The sequence below is a fragment of the Ornithodoros turicata genome, chromosome 8 (assembly GCF_037126465.1).
Source record: "Ornithodoros turicata isolate Travis chromosome 8, ASM3712646v1, whole genome shotgun sequence".
Lineage (NCBI taxonomy): Eukaryota > Metazoa > Arthropoda > Arachnida > Ixodida > Argasidae > Ornithodoros > Ornithodoros turicata.
Genome location: NC_088208.1, coordinates 29,850,995 through 29,874,679, shown reverse-complemented (window position 1 = coordinate 29,874,679; position 23,685 = coordinate 29,850,995). Strand labels below are relative to the sequence as shown.

The following is a 23,685-nucleotide window of genomic DNA, read 5'->3' as shown; positions in this document are numbered from 1 at the left end:
AACGTCAGTGGCACAAGATGCGACCCCCCATCATAGGCAACGTCATTCAGTTTGAAAGAGAGATCGTTTCGCTTCGAAATTCGAATAGCATACAATTCCGCATTCGGTTCAGAATCCGAATCGAGTATACACAACTATACGCTTCGGTGTTCGATATATCCGAATGTTCGCACAGCGCGTACTCTTTGTGAAGCACATTAACAACAACAACACTCATTTTGGATTACTGAGGCGCTCATGGGGAGGAACTTCAATCGTGCACCGATGGCGCGCGGGCGGAACGCGTGGTCGACCGCGCGTTGCAAAAGAGATGCACCGCCACGACAGCGCCATTCACAAAAAGCGACAACGACCTATACGTCGCCCGAAATAGCTGCCCCCCCCCCTCTTTCTCTCTCTCTCCTGCATATCCGTTCATTGCACTGATCGCCAGTGCACAAATGAAGTTCGTTTTTTCGTACAAATAAAAATTGCTTCACGGAAAGGCGAATCTCCGTACTGCAAAAAAAGAAAAAGAAGGAAAACACGTTGCTTTTCGAACCGCTCATGTATGTCAGTGGATTACGAACAACATATAGTTGTATAACGTATAGTCATCGCGAGAAAAACCTCTTTCGAAGTACGTCCTAGCTTTATAGAGCCCACCGACGTCGAAAGATGAAAGTCACTGCAAAGGTTAGCCAGCTGTAGGACTCGAACCCGCATCTTCTGGATTACCGGTCCAGGGCTCTACCAATTGAGCTAAGCTAACATGCCTCCACTGTGACTTCCAAGGGTGCGTCATCTGAACTGAAGGGACAAACCAGAACCCTCTCCCAGTCATCCTCCTTTCACTCTTACATTTTTGCTCACTCACCCTTGGAAGTCACAGTGGAGGCGTGTTAGCTTAGCTCAATTGGTGGAGCCCTGGACCGGTAATCCAGAAGATGTTGGTTCGAGTCCTACAGCTGGCTAACCTTTTCAGTGATTTTCATCTTTCATCGTTAATTTCTTTGGTAATTTGAGGCTTTGTGTGTAATTGTCCCTTCTATGTTGTTCCAGCCTCAGAACATCACTTCTCTCATGCCCACCGACGTCGACAGCCTTGTACGTCCGTCCGTTACATTTGTGAAGAGAGAGAGAGAAGAAAGCGAAGAAAATAAGAAAAAAAGTTACAATGAGCACCAAAAGGTGTGCGTGCGTCCAAGAATCTAAACGTGAGTGAAAAAACAAAAAAAAACAAAAAAAAGAAGAAACAGCCAAGTTTTCTTCTTAGTTTTTTTGTCTGTCAATATACATTTTCCCAGACTACTGGAGTAGTCAGTCCTGACACCGTCGCAACTAACACCTCAACATTTTCCTTTTCACCTCGAATCTAATCCAATATTTTGTCTCCAGACACCCCCACACACACACCATAGAAGGCATCCAAGGGGACCAATATCGCGAGCGCCCTCTTTCCGTGTGTCGTTCGTTATCATAATAATTGGAGAGAACGCGCAGAGCGAGACAAAATGCGTACAACGCGGGCCGTACAGATTTTAGGTGATGCACGGGCGACCATCTGTGGAGACCTCGCTCCACTCACGATGCCACTCCATTCAAAGTCAGAGAGAGAGAGAGAGGGAGAGAGAAGGGCACCTCTCCTCCCCTCGCGGAATGCATATACATATCTCTTAACCACTTGCGAAACTGCACGCGTTATTTCGCTGTTCTTTTTCGTCTTGACCGGTTTCCATAGCGACACAAAAGCGCTTCGTATATTTAAAGGCGCGCAAGAATGCTCTGGAACGGATGATTTATACGAACCGCAAAAGAACCCCGCTGCTGAGATTTAAGTATACAGGGTGTTCAAAATTAAGCTTTGACTAGCACTTTATAAATAGGCGAACAAAAGAAAACTGGTGCTATTTTTTCTGTTCCTCGAGTAAGAAACAGGTGCTACATAATTAGCAGCACCTATTTCTTACACAAGTAGCGTAAAGTTATCATCCGGTTTCCTGTCATCGCTGTGTTTGCGTAGCGCTCGTGAAAGCGTAATTTTGAACACCCTGTATACCAATCGGAGGTCTCTCCGCATTATCGCCCTTGTTAAGAGAGAGTGAGAGAGTTAGAAAGTGTATTACCGCGCTTTAGTGCCCCATTAATAAATTCATATGCGCAAGGTATCTTTACCTTACACTCCTTTCGTTAGTGGGTCCATGCACAGCCCGTTGCTCATTAACATACGCATTAACTCACACATACACATTAACATCCGAATGCCAGCGCGGGGTTCCACATTAGCTTGCTGTGGGGGACTCTTGTTCGTATATTAAGTTACATACGTGCACACAAAACAAGCAATAAAATGCACGAATGAAAGGTATGCGAAGCCGTTATGCAAAACGGTGAGATTCCTTAAGAAACGGGAAAAAAAGTAAATTGCAATAAAGAGAGTAAGGATGTCATTCGCTAATAGAGAGTGATAGTAGGATAGAACAACGGGCGAAGAAAAATACGTTACACTGTGCTTACAAAAACGGAATTGATCTAATCCTACAGCAAACCGTATAGGGCCATAAACGATCGGAAATACTAAATCGTACGTCAAAAAGTCGTCATCAACTTTTCTTGCGTTCACAGGCGCTCATCAAATGCCACGGAAATTGACGTCCTGAGGCTGGAACACAGGAGAAAGAACGACACACACAATCCAGAAGATGTCGGTTTCGAGTCCTACAGCTGGCTAACCTTTTCCAGTGACTTCCTCCTTTCACTTATCAAATCATTAGCCACTTCTCGTCGAGCACCGAAAAGAAACGATAATGGAATCATGCTCGCTCGAACGAGACCGAATCATCGTGTAGTGGACATAATGGAGAAAGAGCGCCCACAAAACAGGAGACTCGTGTAATGTCAACGTCCCTCCATTCTCCGATACAGATTTAAAAGGAAGCTGATTTGGAAAGCGAGAGAGGGAGGGAGAGAGGGAGAGAGCGCCATTTCCGTCCGTCGAAAAAGCGCCACATGTGTTGTTGTCCGTGCATTGTGGACGGCCGCCGCCGCTCTGACAGAACAATGACGGCGCCATCTTTCGCGCTCGCCGTATTTTTATTGGCATCATTTTCCTCTCGTAAAAGCCTCGCGAGCGATACGACCCAGTGCTCGACGATGCTTCGCATATACGAGAGAGCTCCCGTTTCGCCGCATTCATTTTTTTTTTTTTTTCCCGATGATGCTGTCTATACGCTGCAAAAGATGGATAACTTGCGACCAGCTCCCGTGGCATAGTGGTTAGGATGATCGCTTTCTACGACGAGACTGGGAGGTGACACGGGTTCGAATCCTGTTACCGGCTGTGCTGTCTGAGGTTTTCCCTGGGTTTTCCGAAGACTTTCCGGACGAATGTCGGCACAGTTCCCCCTGAAGTCGGCCCAGGACGCATACTAACCCCTGTCCCCCGCTCCTTCCTGCTGTCCTCTCTCCATCTGTCGACGTCTGTACGCCGCTCATAGCCACAGTTGCTTCGCGGCGATAACACGGAATTTAAAAAAAAAAATTGCAACTCGTTTATTCGAATTAGAACTATCGAGGCACGCTATCGCCTTGCGTACGGAAAGAAATAGCGTACTCACATTGCGCACGCGCTGAATACGCAAAGCCACGTTCGGCGCGTGGGCTGTGTGAGCACGGTATCTCCTTGCAAACGCTATACAACTGAAACACCCTATAATTTGGAGACAAAGTTCGACTTTATACTTCAGATATCTTCTTGTTGGTCTAGCTGGACGTTTCGATATCGAAAAACCGCAGATACGTCAAACGTCGTATCTCCCATTCCTGACACAACCTGACAACCAACGCAGAGAAACTGATCCACATGAAAGCTGATTAGCTACGAGGCTGAGTGCATGAATATACAGCAACATCTCTTCGGCGGTGACCGAGGTGACGGGGTCGAATCCCGCCATCGCCTGATTTGACGTATATACGAGGTTTCCCCCCTGACTTGCCGATATAGACTCTCCAGAAGGACGCTGGCACAGTACACCGTGAAGTCGTCCCGGAACGCACATTAAACCCACCTTGCCTTCCCACTCTTTCCAGCTCTCAATACTCTCTCCGTATGTATAGATCACACTCACAGCCACACTGCTTCCACGGCGCTTTAATTGAATTAAAAGGATGCTAGGTGAATGATAACACGTCACCAAAAGTGTCACGTGACGGTGTGACGTCACACGTCACGTCACACCGTCGTGTGACGTCAACAAACAGCTAAGAGCGTGGGTGTAGCGATGTTACACTATACTCGGTATTCTCTTAGTTGGTATTGGGAGTCAGAGCCTTAACACAGAAGATTCGCCCGGAAGTTCTTCCGGGCGTTCTTCCGGAAGATACGTGTACGCGCACATGCAGAGTATCGGAAGCTGTCAACGTGCCCGATCTAAGTTTAGAACCACCTTCCAAGTACCTTTCCTTTTTTTTTTTTTTCATGTCGCCCAGTAAATGTTTCGTTTCATCGTGAGCAACCACGCATGAGTGCTACGAGTTCATCTTCCCGTTCATCTGTTCGTTTATATAGTTTAAAGCGATACCACTTGTCGCCAGCCACCACGTGATAATGTCACGTGACTGCCAGAGCTGCCGCTTTTTTCGCTCGTTTATCACAACGCCGAAATATAGTCTTTTTTTTTATTCCCTTCCTTTTCGCTTAAACACTTCGTAAGGATAAATACTGATTTCACTGATACTGAAACAACTACGAGACACGGATAACTAAAACGTAACCGTCATTCAGCAAGGCCAAGGATGTGGGATGCCACGAGTTTAAAATCCCAGATTTCTGAGCTAAAGCTTTAACATGAAGAATGATGGAATACTAGTGTTGAACAGTACGTATATTACACTACCAAGCATCACGGTGTTGCGTGATCTCGACGTCGGCAGAAGTCATTGCCGTCAATAAAAGCCAAGTTTTTTGCGACCGTTAGGCTTAGTATATGGCAAGCCACATCAGAGCAGCAGGAGTTGTTAGAATTTGGTATAAGGTCAGCTTAGTCTTCAGAGGTTAGGTTAGTTTAGGTTTGTTTTTTGACAGTTCATCACGCGGTTGGGGGGATCCCCACAACATGGGCACCGTTACGTTAGCGCAGTTTGGGATTTCGAACATATGAGATTTTAAACGGTGGCATTTCGGGATACCCCCCTAACGATACATGAAATGCGGCAGGCGGGCCCGTGAGTCCAAAGCTGATATACAGGTATACAGCTAAATACAGCAAAGCTGGTATAAAGTGGCAGTATCGATATACAATTTTGGTGCATAATATACGTCCTCTAACATCTATTTTAGCTTCTCGACACTGTTTCTATTTCTTTTATCTTCATTACAAGCCCTCAAAGTTTATATTGGCGAACCCATTTTCCGATCTTAAAGGAACATTAAAGCGCGAAAATGTCTCCTCGCGGAATGAAATACGCCGTTACCTTGATCGCAGCAACATAAAAGGAACGGGATTAAGGGCGACAGTGCGGAGCGTGATTCCATTGGTGCCCTCAAACGATACCCGCGAGAAAGAAAGAAAAAAAAAAAGGGGGGGGGGAGGACAGAGTGTTTGATGGAAAAATAACACGTTTCCATCACAGAACTTTCAGTGCCTTGCATCTGTCCTCTTTCATGGCACGACCGGGGGGCCCTCTTGCAAACGGAGATAACAGAACGCGGAGAGAGAAATCATTCCTCATTCCATCCCAGGCGCAATTTGCGGCCCGTTTACGAGCGCCCCTTATCGCTATTGCGTCACTTTGACGAGCTCCGATTAAACGAGCGCGATAACGGACAACTTATATATATATATATGTGTGCTCACCACCCACAGCTAGCCTCAATGCGATATGCGAAAACGTGTAGTTATATATACCATCTCGCGTTACCCGCAACAGGATGCAAATTGAGCTAACGTATATACTCTCAGAGCAGAAGCCCTCGGTATTTTACGTCCTCGAATAAATAGACGTCTGCGATAACGACTACGTTTATCGGTCCTAATGGAGCAACGACGTTACGAACTAGTTTGTCCCGAGAGTAGCTCTTCAAACGCTGTAGAGATCGCATCTGGAAAACGGTGGGTGAGCTAACTATACCAGGACGCGGTTCATGGATATCTTAACTGGATCGAAGGCAACCGAAATTCCGCAATCCGCCCAGCTTCGCCTTGCATACTCCAGACCGTATATACTAAGCACTGCAAGAACAAGGATATCATTGAGGCTTATCTGGGGGTTATCAAATGCAGGAGCGTCCCATTCGTTCTTGCATCGGGATGAGGAAGGATGACGTTGAAAGATAAGATAGTAACATTTTTTGACCGCAGAGAACGGAATAAACTGTCTTACGATTGCAGATATGTCCGTACATCTTCTGATCCGTATGCCACGTGATCTGTGAAAGGGACGCTATTTGCCTATAGCCGAGCACATATGCAAAAAAGTGGTTGGTTCATGACTTGCCGCCGCTCTATGAATGCATGTAAATATATAGTTTTTCGACTGTTGTACCTTCGCCTGCGGGCTCTCCTTTCACTTAGACGACTTCATAAAATCCCAGAGTGCTTATATGGTGCCGCTGTGAACTGTGGGAACTTGTGTATCGGAAAGAAGGAAAAGGCCTTAAAACTGTTTCGATTTCTCCTCTCTCGACCCATAGTCCCACGACGTGTCAATGTCAGCGAAAATGAAACGCCCCGGCCCCAATGAAGCCCAGAATGCAATGCGTACGAAAGGAGCACTGGGATTTCCTGAAATCGTCTATTTTGTGGCTTTTGGAGAAGAACCTTACAAACAGTGTCAGAACACGAAGCAGCAAGGAGCACGACGCAAATTTTTAAAATAAATCAAGCGGAAATCTACTCCTAATTGGAATTTGAATTTTTTAAAAAATAAAACACGCCCTTATACGAGCGATTTATATATTCTTGCCAAGTTAAAAGAAAAAAAACTTCCAATATATTAGAATGATCTCGTATCTATCTCAAATACTCTCTGGATATTTGGAATTTTATATACTCTGCAGTTGCTTTGATTTATCAATTTTTGCGCTTTATATCTCTTGAACCAAAGGTATCGTAATTCGAATAGTTTTACGAGATATACCTTGTGAACGTCTGCAATACCAGTCCCATTTACGTCCCCAAAAAAAGTGTATTTCTCTGCAACGTACAAACTATTACACTCATATATTCCCATATATTTCTTCACCTGAGGGAAAACGAGTTTTGAATTTCTAGGAACTTAATGCCTCAATTTCTGAGTTAGGTTCGCAGGACAGAGCATTTCATGACGACGTATCGCACATGTCAGTCGCGGTCTTGCGTATCATACACTTTACCAAGGGCAGTTGGACCGGATTGAGCTCGATGGCGGTATGGTAAAGCAAATTCACGCGCGATGTCGGTGATTGATTGATTGATTGGGCACAATCGAGCCGCTGTACACTCCCAGCAACCATATACAGACTTTCTTCGTAGAAATATATTTTCAACCTCGCCCTTTTAGGTCTTTCAGTGGCACATTAGTGCTGCCATCCACATTTCTGGGTCAGCTTCTTTGTCTCTTTTTTTTTTCGGGCGTTAGCGCCGCGAAGCAACTGTGGCTATGAGCGGAGTACAGACGTGTACAGATGGAGAGAGGACAGCAGGGCAGAGGGGTTAGTATGCGTCCTTGGCCGACTTCCAGGGCAACTGTGCCGACATTCGTCTGGAAATTCAGTCGGAAAACCTCAGATAGCACACCCACCACCACTGGTCCACTTCATTTTGTCAAAAAGTCCAACAATGGGCATTGACAATCATCATCATCATCATCATTACAGCATGGCTTGTCCGACCAGTAGCACTTTATCACAAAACTGACCGCCGCGTTGAGGTTATACGAAGGGATGCACAACACATGAACACATAGCACCCCACATACTTCAAAGAATTCCGGCTTTTCACCCTCTTTTTTTTCTCTCTCTCTCTCTTCTCGGGCCTGCGTCCGCTTACGTAACAGTGCGGGTAATGCTGCTGACACCGAGCCTACAATAAAGCATCCCGTCCCGCAAGAAAAATAAACGATGACGTCAAAAAAGAGATTTTTTTTTAAAGAAAAATCCCACCCGATGAGCAAACAGCAACAGACGTTTCATTATGAACACGACGGCGCGAAGACGGCCACAATGAGTGACACCTAACCTTCACCTTGCGAGGAAAAGAAGGGGGGCCCACTTGATATACACCGGTCGACTCAAAGGACTCCCCTCTCGCGCGGAAAGGCGGAGATCCCCCCCACAAGCCCTGCGGGAGATATCACGGAAACGCCGCCTGCATGCTTGGTCCCACACAACCGACCGCAGTGTATATATGTACACACACACTGTTTGTCAGGACAACGCTGAAAAAAAAAAAAAAAAAGAAGAAGAAGACCCCTGCCCAGTCGTTTCTCTTCTGGCCAGATCATTCGGGGGACATCGTATATATACACGTATCACGCTATGTGGATGCAAATGGATATGCGAGTGATGCCGACATTTTCTTCGTGCCATGTTTGTCTTTCTCGTCAAGCTCTCTGAACAATGCGGATGTTTTGTGTCGCGATGCCGCGGTTGTATGGTATCCAGGGTTGTTTGGATTTTAATCCACATGTATTTAATCCGGTGGATTTTTATTTTATTTTATCCACGCAATTTAATACGGATTTTTTTAGAGATTTTGTCCAGATGCGACGTGAAAGACAATCTTAATTCAACGTCACACGGAAGACCCCCCTCTTATTTTATTGTAGCGTTGGCGGTTTACGAAAGCCCAGGTTCATTACATTAACTTCTAACTTTTTAACTTGAATTTTTGAACTTTTCAGATTTCTCTGTTTCTCCCGTTTTCTTCTAGTTCTGCCCGTTCAGGGAGAGGCTTCCTTCTGCTTCATGGAGGCACGTTAACTGAAGTACGACACTTATTCCAGGCATGTCGCGTCTACACCATTCACCTATACGCCTACACGGGACTCTACTTTTCGGAAGACAATGGAAACTCATTCAATGTTACTGGGACAGGCAGTTTCATAAACCGAAACTATGAGAGGTCATCCGAAATCAAGAAGGACAGCAAAACACACTTGTTTTTACTCTGTGAGTATTCTAGGCTGGTCTATATTCTCCAAAAATATCCGGGTTTTATCCAAAAAAGACCACTGGAGAGGATCTTTTTAAAAATATCCGGATTTTTTTCAACTCTGATTGTATCAGCGTCTGTTCTCCATGTAGCACAGCATGCCAAACCCTCCCACATTTCCTATTACGTGGCAAGCTTTCCTCTCCGCCTCACTCCCAATGCTTTGTGAGTGCGAGTTTGTGACCAAATATTTTCATCCCCTTGAAATACTTGGACACAAAAATCGCATTCATAAACCATTTTTCATCCTCTTCTCTCACTTTTATTTATTTCGCTAACATCAACATATCATCCTCTTCTGTTTTCTGGTGATTGCTGCTATTAGAATGTGTATTGTTCTATAGTTTATTTTTTTAAAGGGACAGCGAAGTGCAAGAATTTCTCCTCGAGGAATGAAAGATATGCCGTTACCGTGAGACCAACAGAAAAGGAACGAGATTCGTCGGAAGCGTCGTTGGTGATGTGTGAGCGAAAGCGATATCGCAATTTATGCTTTTCCTTTCCCTCTCAAGAAGCGCGACAATATACGGAGATATAGCTCTGATTGGTCTCCTCAAACGATCACGCGCGATGATTGGACAAAATCGTTTGAGGAGACCAATGGGAGCACGCTCCGCTTCGTCGGCTTCCTTGAGGTGGGAAGGAAAAGGGAAGGCGTAAAGTTCGTTTTTTTTTTCTATCCATCATAAATCATACACGATGCAACCAATGAATCCCGTTCCTTTGATGTTCGTATCAACGGCATCTTCTATTCCGCGAGGAGAAATTTATTCGCCCATGCGAGACAATAAGTCGTTTAGGCACGAAAAATATGTAATTCGCTATACGTATATAAATAACCTACATTCACTCACACTGAAACTTCGGAAAACTCTTTTTTAACGATTCCAGAGTTGAATTCGTGGTTAAGAGTGAGACATCAAGGTGTTTTGAAGGTTGGCATTATAAGGCTTATAGAAGTATGCGTTTTTGAGAGTGTTTTGTGTACCCTTTTCCTATGTGTCTTTGTTGTACCTTTTGTCGCTATTTTTTGTGTGTAACCCCTCCTGCTTGGGCCATTCTATGGCCTGCAGCATTAATAAATAAATAAATTATTTCTATCACTGTATATATGCTACGCGTCTGGGATTAGAGCTTCGGTCGCGCGCTCCGCAAAAAAAAAAAACGCGAGATCCCAGGTACACTCTTAGAAATGAACTTCCCCACATAGCACGCTCCTATAGCCAACCATCATCCCGAATGACAACGTTCTCGCCCCTGATTTGTTGAAAACGGGAGGCAGAGTTTATTTTGTGTCAATTATGCACGGCACAGAATAGGCTACGCCTCCCGTTTTCAACAAATCAGGGGGGCTTAATCGCTTCATCATCGTTATACGGTCGTTACAAGCTAACGAGTGGCAGGAAAATCAAAAAGGCGGACGGGAAATTTAAAAAGGTGGGCACGTGATAAAACACGTGCACGGCGCTCTTCGCGCGATACGTGAAGGCCGCGAGGTACACGTCACGCGCAATGTGTCACGTGTCCACCTTTTTGAAGAGTGTATACGACTCTCTCATTACCCATTCCGTATAACGACGTTGACCATGAAACGGCCTCGGATGTTACTTAACGTGACGTATAGGTATACAGTGAACCCTCGTTATTATGACCATGGTCGTTCCCGAAAATTTTGGTCATAATGCGGAATGGTCATATTAACGAGGAGGATTTGCAGAGCTTTCACTGCATTGTTCCCCAGAAGTATGGTCGTAAAGCGCGTATGTCAGATTATCGGGGGTCATATTAACGAGGGTTCACTGTATTACGTAACAGATTCACGAGCAATATATGCGGCATCCGCGATGCCGGTTCGCGAATATCAACCTCGTATAAATATATATACCGCGAAGGACTTTGTATCCAAACATTGCACTCTCCTGTGCAATATATGCGGTGTGTATATATATATGCATCTTCTTGTCGTGCTGCATGCATGCCCCTCTGTTTGGCGCGAAGCCCTTTGTATAACAAATTTGGTATATGGTATACAAAACAGCGATATACACGGTTATAATGGAGGCCCCTTTATATTTTCTCGCAAATATACCGAACCAGGTTGAATTATATATACGTGGTACGCCGCCCAACGGCCTTTTGCACAAACTGGCGATGCTTTTAAAACGCATGATGAAAACGCAAATCAAATGCCACCCTCTGGAATGAATCTGCATGTCCAACTGCTTATATATACGTGGGAATATCTGTCGGCATTTTACAGTGAAAGAAGAAGAAGAGAAGAGAAAAAAAGAGTCCAACATTTAGGCAAAGCAGACGTGCATATACACGAAGGGAGCCACGTCAAATGAGAAGGCGCGCCCAACTACATAGAGAGTTGAATAACCTCCGAAGCGCACAGTGCGAACCTGCTCGCATCTGCACACACACGGGAAATTAGACAACATATCGGCAATGTTCCCTCGTTCGAATCAACGGTGAAAAGCGCTCGTGTATATCTGCACGGAGCTATATATATATATGAACGAATCCCATCCGAATGGAAGCGGATGATGCAGCCACGCGGAGAGCGCCAACGGAAAAATCGCCGTAAATCTCTAAATTCCGGGCGGACCACCACGAAATTTGGTGGGAGGGCCGTCCTTTTGGTGCTTCACCCTACGAATGTAAATTTACCGTTTAGACTGTCACGAGTAACGAAATCTGGCACACCCCGATTTCGGCTTCGACTTGCGGCGACGATTTTGGGCACGAAAATGGCGCCCAACTTGCGAAAACTGCGTAACAATATCTCCCCTACCTTCCCCGAAAGAGACTCACTGCCGTGAAATGTTTCAAAATAGTCGAATACGTCACCAAATCCGTCCCTCACGATTAGGCCTAACTCGCTCGCCATGCCACGTGAACGGCCGCACGCGGCACGCCTCCGCAATCGAGTAAACCGCGGCCGCACCGATAGTCGTAGCGACGAACCGATAGTATCAATCGATTCCTTAAGTCCTTGGCTACACGACCATTACAGCCAAACAGAGTGTACCGTTTTCGGACAGCGCGAAATCGGCCCCAAACGGAGACCGCACGCGAGCGTTCCTCAGCCGACGAGCACTGCCACGGGGCACGACGCGAAGAACTCCCTCAAAACCCTACAATCATTTCGTCTCACTCCGAAATTGAAGCAGAGCCGCGTAGTCTAATGATATGACTTCTAGGTTAAACAGTTAGATCGATGGTATCGGTTACGGTATCGACGTGGTGACCGATACCGCGGCCCCTATACTCGCGCTCGTAACTCAATGGCGGCGCCGTCTGCTACGACATCCCAGATTTCGCGTTTTGTCGTCAAAGGACACCTGGGACGTCGCACCAGACGTCGAAAACGGATTCCGAAGGCATCGTCGTGCCCAGCGACATGATCCTAGCGACCTCGAAGCGGACGCCGAGAGCAGTACGGCTCAGAGAAAAGCGGGGAGAAGCCGTCCACCGCACCTTCGGCGTCGCCATGTTGACTGCCGCTCGCAGCCGAAGCCAGCCCAGAAATCGCTCGTAACTTTCGAACCGATTGAGATAGCGACATGCGGTTACCACGAGCATGCGGCGGAGAGTATCTAGAATCTGCACTTACCACTGGATGCGATGGCGCTGGTCGTGCTAGGGCGAAAATCCGATCCGATCTCGAGCGACACAGCTCCACAGTCGACGTCGCACGCACAGAAAATGGTGCTCCCGTCTTCTCCGCCGGGTACGGGGTAGGAGCAGGCGGATGGGGCGCTCGCATTGGTCGGGACGCGTCACGTGGGCATGCACCCGGATGGCTTTTGTTCGGCCCTCACCAGCAAATGGGAGCGCGCGGGGCTGCGACGGACTCTAATAGCATTTGCAGCGCGCGTTGCTCCCTGCCGGGAGTTTTATTTTTTATTTTATTTTAGGTCTATCTCTTTTAATAATCTAAATTACTGGAGTGGAATGCTTGGAGCAGGAAGTGGGGGGGACTCGTGTTGGGTAACCGGTTGCCTAGCAACAGCGCGCGCGGTGCCCTGGTGTTTTGCAGACGACAGCTCGGAGGAAGTTTTCACAAAAGTGGTGCGAGTTCTGTCAATATTTCATAGTTTTCGCCCTCACCTTTTTTGGCAGTCGTGTAGAAAATGAGCACATAACTCGCAGTGAAATCTTGTAAATGTGTCGAACAAAGGCAGACTTAATGGCGATGCATCGAGTGATATTGCATTTAAATATCGCGCGTCAAGTGTAACTTGTTTTCGCGTATCGGCTCCTGTGAGGTAACATTTTCTTAAGTATGAGGAGCAACACAAGAAAAAAGAAAAAACACGAACTGCATACGTGTTTCGTCTTGTGTCTTCCGTCAACGTCAAGAAAATGTTACCTTATTCGAATTTACACCAGCTTGTTCGCATTCTTTTTTCAACTGTCGTTTCAAAGGCGTCTCCATGCAGCTAGCGGCACCTGCAGTCGAATTACATAGTGTTGGGTATTGTGTGTCTTATAATTTAGCTTTAGGCACATAGAAACGGAGATGGTGATTGCTGAATCGCACGATATACCATACGTATCGCCATGTTACGTTTGCAGTATTTGCCTTAATATTAGAGGTATACATACGGCATATACGGGCTGTCTTTATACCGTCTTCAAATGCGTTTTCTCGAGCACTCCAAGGCCTGAAGCCGTAACATTTTTGTAATGGAGGCTCTTCCGAATGAAATCCCTTGGCAACCGCGGATACCGCGTTGCAGCCTTGCAGGTCTCTTCCGCGTGCCGGCTTCGCGCGCGGTCACCAAAAAGTGTTGGTGACGTCATTAGTATGGCGGAAGCGGCACGCCTTGCGTGTAGAGGCTGAAATTTCAGTCCTATCGTGAGTATATGCGTTTTGCGTAATTATTTATGGGACCGTAAGTGAGTCGACGTAAATTAAATATCGCAAATGTCTAGGATTTTTTTTTTAACGCGAGCTGGCGCGTACACTTTGTGGTGCCGTTTAGGTTCAAATCGGTTCGACAATACAGTGTTGCTTACCGCCTTTTACAAGCGCAGTGAACGCGATATTCATCTCTATATTGTTGACAGTGTTGCTTTTCGATACACGTGTAGTATATATACCAGTAACATTTTTATCCCCTTTTCCGTTAACATTTGTGGTGTCGAAACACAACCGCTAAATAAGTCTCCAAGCTCCGCTGTACCCAAGCTAAGTGCAATTAAGGTGCGGCAATAAAAAAAGAAAGAAAGTGTTACAAATATAGCTATGGGGCATGGCGAATGCTGTATTTTATTACGTAAAAGTGCATGGAAAACGGCTGCTTGTGGCGAGTCGTTTTTGTTTGTTTAGGGGATTGAGGAGAGGTTAGCCCAAGGCTTAGGCTTTTTCAATTTATACGAGTACAATGGATTTTCAATCCGCCTGGCAAAAATGCCAACATTCTTGGCAACAACAAGTGTGTTATGCAAAACAGAGCGATAACAGGGGATGACAACAGTTTTAAGTTGATCCGACGACTGCAAAACAGAAGACTGTTTATTATACGGACCGAACGTGTGTGCGAGATTGCATAATGGACTATAATATAGATCTCGCAGCTGTGACATTATCTGGCGTATGAGCTCTCCGTGGTCTTAAAGGTGGTTTTCGTTTTGCCGTCGAAGCTGTCACCCTGACATTTCCAACACGTATAGCAATATGCATGGTCCTTCGGCCCGCGGAGCGGCAGAATTTCGACCGATCGAGTGCGAAGTGAATTAAAAAGAAAGTTCGGTGCGTTGCAGTCATATAACAGATAGCCGTTTCTTTCTGGTAAATGATTCAACAGACTTCCTCGTGTTATGTAAACATTGCAGCGACTGAAGCGTCACAGTGGTGGGCGTCGGAACTATTCGCGTGTGCTGGCGTATATAATCACGTGTGTTTGTTTTGCCCACCAGGAGGCAAATCGCGTCACAATGACGTAGTTCTCGGGGAACTCTATAGACGACCCTCTGTTTACAAACATGTGACGTCACGATAAGACTGGTTCGAGGTTATATTTTGCTGTGGTGGACGAGAAGTGGGAAAAACGCGTCGGCCGATAAAGCTGAGTGTTTCACCCGTCCCTCCGCGGAAAACCATCATGCTTTGCGCAGCTGCGTTACGTAATCAATGACCTAACTGATAATAGAACAGAGTGCTTGGTGGATAGTTGATAACGTGATTCTGAAGTACGTAACGTATACACACCGCACCCAATCAACTGATAGTAATGAACCTTGTCATTGGTTCCTGTAAATTCCATTACTACGTCGTGAACGGTTTAATCAAACTATCAAAAGGTAAGGCCTCACCACGTGCTATCGGAAGACCCCACACTCGACCCGCCCCAACACTTCACAATCGCCGAATCAATGGCTGAGCGAAATTATATGGAGTTTGCTTTTTCTTCTTTACGTTTCTTCCTGTACATGACGAAAGACGGAAAGAGCCGTCCATGACCAGCCTAATAGATTATGATAGGAGCGGGCAGCTTCACAAGACGCTTACAATTTGTTTTCACGAATAAGGATTCCATGTGATTGGATACTGAATAAAAGTTGCACAATATCTTCCCGTTTCGTTACCGGGCCATCATTATATACCCCGGCGCGGCAAACTTGTACCACACTTCATAAAGGGGGAAAAAAGAAAGAAAAGACAGACGCACACAAAACCCGGTAGAGCACGTCACCTCGACTGAAAAGTATTTTATTGCTGGGTTGGCGGATGTGTTGTATACGCCTTCCGTGCAGCCAGCCAGCCACGCTCAGGATTGTATTAATATCGGGTTCTCAAGCGACCAGCTCATGTACGCAGGTTTATGCAAACGCTCATATCCATTATCTAGCCCTCATCGTAAATTATGCCGAAAGGGCGACAAATACGTGTAATCTCGTGTGAGGCCTTTCTTTGTGTACCTATGTGTATATATAGATATATAGATGTATATACGTCATGCACAAATATACCCGTTAGATGAAAAGTCGGATGGGCACGAAATGATATAAATACAAAATAATCGAGACGTGGATAACAGGAGTAGGAGTTTAAAGCGAAAAAGGGGTATCTATTACGAATTTAACTATAGTTACTGCGCTAAGGGAAATTTACATTCAGTCTATATACGTTACGGCGGAGGCTCCGCCTTCGTCAGGACATAAACGTTAACTGTTTAACATTCAACATTAACTGTAACATTAACCGCATTAGCAGTTAATATGGTTGTCCTGACGAAGGCGAAGCCTCCTCCGTAACGTAGACTGAATATAAATTTCCCTTAGCGCTTTTTAGGTATTATAAATACCGAATTTAGTAATTAAATTAAGTATAAATACGGTATGTAATGCCGTTACTCCAAGAAATGCATTTCTTCTTTCTATTGACCTTCCTGACCTTGACTTGGGTAAAAGGTATGCCCACCTCTGCCGTTTCATAGATTCTTGTTTAGCGCTCATATTTTGACCTCATTTTAGCCCGCTTCATGTATGTATGCATCCCCCCCCCCCCTACGATTGGATCATTCCGTGAAACTGGAACCCACCAGTGGTCGCGCAACGCAATATTTGTTCTCCACTGTCTTCCCACGCGCAGTCGTTCAATAGAATGGTCTTCCGCAGTCCCTGATGCGGTCACAACCACTGATCATGTCACCTTCAAACGCTTACTATCTGTGCACATCTGTGTTAATGTGCTCAATATGTTAATGTGCTAAATGTGTTGATGCCTTAAATGTGTTAATGTGTTCAAAATGTGTTAATGTTCTAATCTTTTCGGTGTTAAAACATTTCACGTGTTCTCTTGTTCATCCACACTCCTATTTCATGCTTGGCTTGCTGTGTGTATTCAATATTTGTTTGCAAATATCTTATTTTTGAACTCTGTTGTATATTGCTCCCCCTCATGTAACGCTGGTCTGGTGCCTTTAAGGAATGTGCACAAATGAATAAAGAAAAATGAACTAAATATGTTACTCGTTTCTACAAACAAAAGGAAATAGTTCGTGTACCTGTTCATGAAATAGTTCATGTACCATGTACTTGTATAGGTAACGAGTTACCGTTACGGTGCAATGATATACGGTATACAAACGGAAATAGAAACGATAGAAAAAGGAACAAGTAAGGTTGCCGACTTTTGTTATTAAATCCGCTACTATGTACAGTTACATTTTTTGCAGAGTAACTAAGTCGTTATCCCATTACCAGAATACGTAACTCGTTACGTACGACTTCCGATGTCCACCAAGACCAAGATAAAATGTGTTCTGCAAGATGCGAACATGTGATTTGCACGTATAGATACAAGAACGGAGAATTCCACTTTATACTTTTATGTAATTCATTTTGCGCTGTGTTACCCGGCGATTTGGCCTTTGGCCGATAGTTATCGCGAAAGCGCGGGGCGGGGGGGGGATTCTCTGTAGCCGAATTTGTCGTGTGACGAATTCAACCTCTCCCTAGTATTTTTCTTCATCAACATCAACATCAACATCCACTTCACCTGTGTGCCTCGCGCTTTGTTTCCAGTGGTAGCAGGCGAGAGTCTGGTGTACGGATTCTGTAATGAAATAACGACACTTTTTGTTCTGGCAGGCATTTACAATTACACTTTCCTATCAAACATGTCTTTGTTCCCATTTACTTCGCAGAAACACCGCTAACAAACCAACAACAACAACAACAAAAACACAGATGATGATGAATGGGGAAATTCGCCGCCTGAATTATGACCCACCGTATGTACTCCAATGCCGACATCAAAATCAGAATGCTAACAAAGCAGAAGCATATATACAGCGCACGCAGAACCGAAGATGCATACATATACTTTCTCTCCTTTATGTACGTTTTTACAGCGGTAGCTATTAAGGTATCGGGAAATTGCTGTGGTAATTGTATCACAAAAATCTCAGCTTCTTCCCTCTTCAGCTCAGCTTCTCAGAAAATCGAAAAATCGAAAAATCTCAGCTTCTTCACCGAAACCGACAGTCAATCGACTGCGTCGGTTTGGGCGATGCAAAACAAGTTAAATTAATGTAAAGCTAATAAAAGCAGTTTGGACATATTCAGAGGGGGGTACCGCTTTTGTCCCGATTTTAGTACTATTTTTGTCCCGCTAATCGCAGCTCTATACACATCGCCACTCACTTCATATATCACAAAGCAGTACATATACCTATACTCGTCACTCTAAAGTAGATAATGCATATATCAGTGTCATATATAAAAGTGTCAACATCTACACACAACAGTTACCGCTGAAACCGTCCTGTAACCTTCCATTATTATCATCATCATCATCATCATCATCATCATCCACTCTCGAGCGCACGCCATCCGTGTTACGGCTTTATATGAACGAGAACATTCTCGTTTGCACGGGCATTCACAAGGCTCTGTCCAAATGTGCAACTGTCGTCGTTAGTGGTCCCTAATATGGTATACAGCACGTATATATGCTGAGTTGCCGCTCACCAGGGGTTCTATACTACCCGGTTAGAATGAGCGTATATAGCTCGAAACGGAGAGTTCGATGTATATGCGCGATATTGTTCCATTTTTGTCTGTTCTCCGGAGGTCACCAATGCGGAAGTCGGCGGTGATATTTATATCGCGCAGTCAGGCTCTCATGAGTCACTGAAATGTCCTTTAGAATAACGTTTCTCAAAGCGGCATTGATCAGACGTATATAAGTTAGAGTTTCTGGCTTTCGGAAAATATTTTTGGGGCGCGAACATTTGCTCACCGGACACTTGCTCATCAATGAAACGCTGAAGCCGCACAATTTTGCTCACCTCATCATACAATATACCCAGCCTATCCTGAGGTTTTCTTTCCTCGTGAGGGCACCCTCACAGTTGCTCCTTTGGAAGTTACTCTTGGGAACCCTGGAACTCTTTGGGACTTACGTTTGGAACTTACTCTGCCAACGAATTCAGCCATATTTAGAGACCTTTCGAGATATTCACAGCCGTCCAAAAAAAGCTTTGGTCTGCGCTCGTAGACGATGGAAAAAGTAATTGTTCTGATGCTAAGACATTCCAGAAGTTCCATTATCAACGTACGTTGAACGTGAACGACTTCGACACAAGCGTGTCTATAGTTGGGTAAAATCAACAACAACAACAACATATATATTGTGATGATGAAGTGGGGAGGTTTTCCACTCTAGGAGTGGAACGCTATACCCCATAGCTAGGGGTCTAATATGAGTGGTGACAATTATGAGTAATGACGATGAGAGATGACGGGAATGATCGAAGTGGCGATGGCGATGCTGAACGTGATCGTGTAAAATCAGACTTGTACGTAACGCGTTACAAGTAATTGCGTACCTGTAATCAATTACTTTTTGAGTAATTTTTCGAGTAATCGATTACATTTTGGAACAAGTAATTTTTCAAGTAATTCGATTACATTTTCAGTAATCAATTACCGTCGGAGTAAGCAATTACTTTTGATGTAAAGTCTGACTCAAAATAACAATGCGCTGTGACAAATTTCTTGTGTCTTTGTTGGGCTATTCTACTGTAGTAAACGGGAAATATTATTGCAACTTCTCACGCGCACGAGTTTTGCGCGCTATTTCAGCTGTCCCAATCATTATGTTTTTTTTGTTTTTTTAAGCACACAGGAGAGGAAATTTTGGGATGAACTGAAAGTAACGACGCGATTAACGTGTTACTTTTAGACTCGTTACTCAATTACATTTGGAGTCGAGTAATTTCTAACGGTACTCAATTACTTTTGTTAGAAGAGTAACGGTAATCAACTACTTTTTTGGAGTAACGGGCACAAGTCTGGGTAAAATATAACAGTGAAGAAAAACTCCAACCACTGTATACAGGAAGGGATTACCCGAAGTTTCGAAGTCGGTTCGGCTCCTCATGGGTGACCGCTGAAGTATACATGATACGCATTGAAACTAACAAAAAATCTTCAGTATGCGTATGTGAAACAATAAAAGGTGACAATCGTCATTTCTACTAAGCGTGTACAACTGTATGAGATCTATACAGAAACGAATTGAAACGAGCTTTAAGAAGCAAGTTCCTATAGTCAGATATACTTAGATTTTACAAGTTGAGTCATTCATCTTCATCTCCGATCACGGAATATACAGATGGAAATAATTGCGCTGCTATACATATCATGAAGTATGACAAATATAAAGTGACAACATGTAACGGTTGACTTACGGCTGGTGAGCATTTGTCCGTCCTGAGCCTTTTTGGGGGGATGAGCAAATGTCCGGAATCTTTTATTTTTACCAGGGTGTCTACTAAGTTGCAGCCTTCAAATTCCCTGACTTTTCCAGGTTTTCACAGACCATTTCAAGCAAATTCCCTGACCAAAACGAAAGGGAATTTTGTGCTTGCTGCTACTTTTTCATACAAATCCATCATAAAGCATGTCATTTATTGACTATTAGTGAGTATGGTCTATTTTTCTGCCTGAGGCCTTGTCGTATTGGCGAACTGCTACTCACGGCAACAATGCTGTGCCGTGGCCGCTCAACCACTGATCGGCACTCACGATTCGCTGCATATTGTGATGGCACTTGTCTGTGACTTTCCCTGACTTAAGCTGCTTTTTTTGGCAAATTCCCTGACAATCCCCTGACTTTTCCAGCTGCATCAAAATTCCCTGACAATTCCCTGTTTTCCAGGTTTTCCAGGTTGGTAGACACCCTGTTTACGCATAAGCAACGGATGTTCGTCGTCATCTATTTCTTGTGGTGAAATCTGATTTCTTTTTTTTTTTTTTGCTGACAAATAAATGTTCGAATTCGGGTGGTTATGGTATATCAAGAGAAGTCACAAGTTGGCCTTTAAACCCCAGAAACAAAACAAAAAAGGATCAAAACAATCGCGTACTGTATTTATGCTGCGAGAAATACCGAATCTCGAATCAGAAACGTATAGCACAGAACTTGTAGTACACAGGCAGGGTATATACATAATCATGCACACATCTGACATGCAAGCACGCGTCAAACTCGAACACGAACTCAAATTCGAAAGAAACAAACGTTTCCTGTCCTGCACAGTTATATACAGGGAAGGTTCACCAAACTTAAACAGTCTAAAAAAAACTATTCAATTAATGAATTTCGAGCAATTAATCTCAATTAATCTCTGATCACAGCAGCCGTATGCGACACGCTTTGTGCTTCCCACTGAGTCTTCCACGTATAAAACGTAATCAATTAAACGAGTCATTAGAGCCGCGCTTGAGAACTCACCCTGACAAGCTATGCGCAATCATTGTATAGAAACACCGGCTCCGCGGGCTATTAATTATTCTCTGTCGCGTAACAAAGTGAAGATTAAGTATACGCGAGAAGTAAACGAGATATAAACACTGGCCTTAACAAATTAGCGCGCGCAGTGATATGTTCATTGGAGGTCAGGGGAACTTGATGGACCTATCGACTTCGTTCGGGCATGATCGCTTCAGGGAGCTTCCGCACAGGAAGCGTGCTTTTGTTGAACGGATACGGTACTCAAATGGGTTCAGTGGGGCGCCACGCTGCATACGAGGAATGCTTTCAAAGGAAAGACGGTATGCTTCACGGTATAGCATCTCATTACGGCCGAAAGTCCCATATGCTAATATACGTCTGACACACGGGCACGTTTGAACTCCTTTACACATAGAGACACCTAACGGAAAGGCTTTCGTTTCGTGATACACGGCAACGGAGAATCTCCGTTTGGGAAGCTGTGATCGGCGATCTCCTTTGATCTGTAAAGGCGTATGGCGTATCCTCCAACGAAGGACGCGGTACGACGACAATATACTCTCGAACGAAGGCTCCAGGGGTCTCCAACACGCGGCCCGCGGGGCTCCCGCAACGAGAGAGAGAGAGAGAGAGAGAGAGAGAGAAAAGAAGCTATAGTAGACCCTATATATCGGCAATTGTGGGCCTGCGGAAATCCCTTTAGTTCTTGGATAACGTCGAATCACAACATTCACAGACCCACTTAGAATAATACGCTTCACACGGGAGCTCTCTTCACTACAATATACACGGGAGCTCTGCCGCGGCCACCCAACGCTTCCTCGGAATATACGTCGTCCAAGCGCCTCTTCCATATAATCACGTGTTGAACTATCAAGCCCCAGGTGAAAGTCGGTTTGCGCTCTGCAGTGTTTCCATGTCTTTGCGACCGACTACAAAAAAGCACATGATGTATGGGCTGCTCTAAGCCACATCTGAAGCGGACGTTATAGAGGAAGAGAAGCGTATACCTTCCAAGAGCATTGGGAGGTAAAGTATATATTCGTGGATATAAACAACGTCCCGGAATGTCTGGTGTGCCAAAACACTGTTGCTGTCCCGAAAGAGTACAATCTCCGACGGCGCTTCACAAAGGACAGTACGCGGAATTCACTGGAAAGATCCGTGAAGGAAAGGTGATGCGGCTCAAATTGGCAGCCACAAGACAAACGGACATTTTTCGTATAAGGTTAACAGAGAAAGTGAGGTCGCCGTTGAAGCAAGCTTCGCCCTGTGTCGCAGTTGATCGCAAAAGCGTCGAAACCCTTCACAGAAGGTCATTTTATGAAGAACTGTCTCATTCGTGTGCAGCTGAAATTGTGTGCCCAACCGCAAAAGATTGTTTTGAGAAGAATAGCCTTTCTGCAAATACTGCTGAGGACATGGGTGCAGATTTGGAAATGCAGCTGCGCGATATTTCGAAGAATTTTTGTGCATATTTCTTGGCACTTGACGAATCCACGGACATAAATGATACTGCCCAGTGCGTGGTGTTCATCCGCGGTGTCACGCACGACTTGGACATACGTATATACGAGGAACTGTTTGATCTGCTTGGTCTAGGTCTGGTAGCCCGCCTTAAAGAAACGCTTGCAGAGGAAGGCGTGCCCACGAACCTTCCGGCAATTCACTGTATATCCCACATCAAGAGGAATTGTGCTTGCCTCGTATATAAGGATAAGCACGTCTTGGACGTTGTCGTCAAGACCGTTAACTTCATTCGGTCGAGAGGCTTGAATCATCGTCTGTTTGCCGATTTCCTTCAAAACTTGGATGCCACGACAAAGACCTGCCTTATCATACAGAAGTCAGATGGCTCAGCAACGTTTCTTCGATCTTCGAGATGAAATCAAAGAATTTCTTCACAACAACAGCAGAAAAGAATGCTCTGAAATGGCCGACCCCGAATGGTCGCGTGACCTGGCGTTTCTCGTCGACATAACTAACCACCTGAACATTGTGAATATGGACCTGCAGGGGAAAGCTCGCTTTATCACAGAGATGTATAGGAGAGCGTCAAAGGTTTCGTTAGAAAAACTTTGGGAGAAAGAGCTGACGTGAAAGGATCCCTTCCACTTTCCTTGCCTAAAAGCCGTTGACTGCAAGAGCGAGGAAACGCTTGTACATACTTGTCGGCAGTGTCGGTGCCGCGGCGTGAGTTCATGTCAAGGTTTCATGACTCCGAGATCCTCGAGGCGATGTTTAAATTCACCGTTC

The 23,685-nt window shown here is 45.0% G+C and overlaps 1 protein-coding gene and 1 long non-coding RNA gene across 8 annotated transcripts in view; one reads left to right on the top strand and one right to left on the bottom strand.

Annotated features, from left to right (window-relative positions):
• Positions 1-23,685, bottom strand: part of LOC135366900 (polycomb group protein Psc-like) — a 203,835-nt gene that overhangs the window by 46,594 nt on the left and 133,556 nt on the right. For 2 of the 6 annotated variants that reach the window (XM_064599882.1, XM_064599883.1), the window contains one exon: positions 17,686-17,742. The exons of 3 other annotated variants lie outside the window; for them this stretch is intronic. The gene's annotated coding sequence lies outside the window, so the exon portion shown is untranslated. Of the gene's footprint in view, positions 1-12,789; positions 12,878-17,685; positions 17,743-23,685 lie in introns of those variants that run through there. One more of the 6 variants, XM_064599885.1, reaches the window with a different exon arrangement.
• Positions 1-23,685, top strand: part of LOC135366906 (uncharacterized) — a 106,061-nt gene that overhangs the window by 47,236 nt on the left and 35,140 nt on the right. The window contains exon 4 of one of the 2 annotated variants that reach the window (XR_010414315.1): positions 8,962-9,127. This is a non-coding gene — a long non-coding RNA (uncharacterized LOC135366906). Of the gene's footprint in view, positions 1-8,961; positions 9,272-23,685 lie in introns of those variants that run through there. The other variant, XR_010414312.1, reaches the window with a different exon arrangement.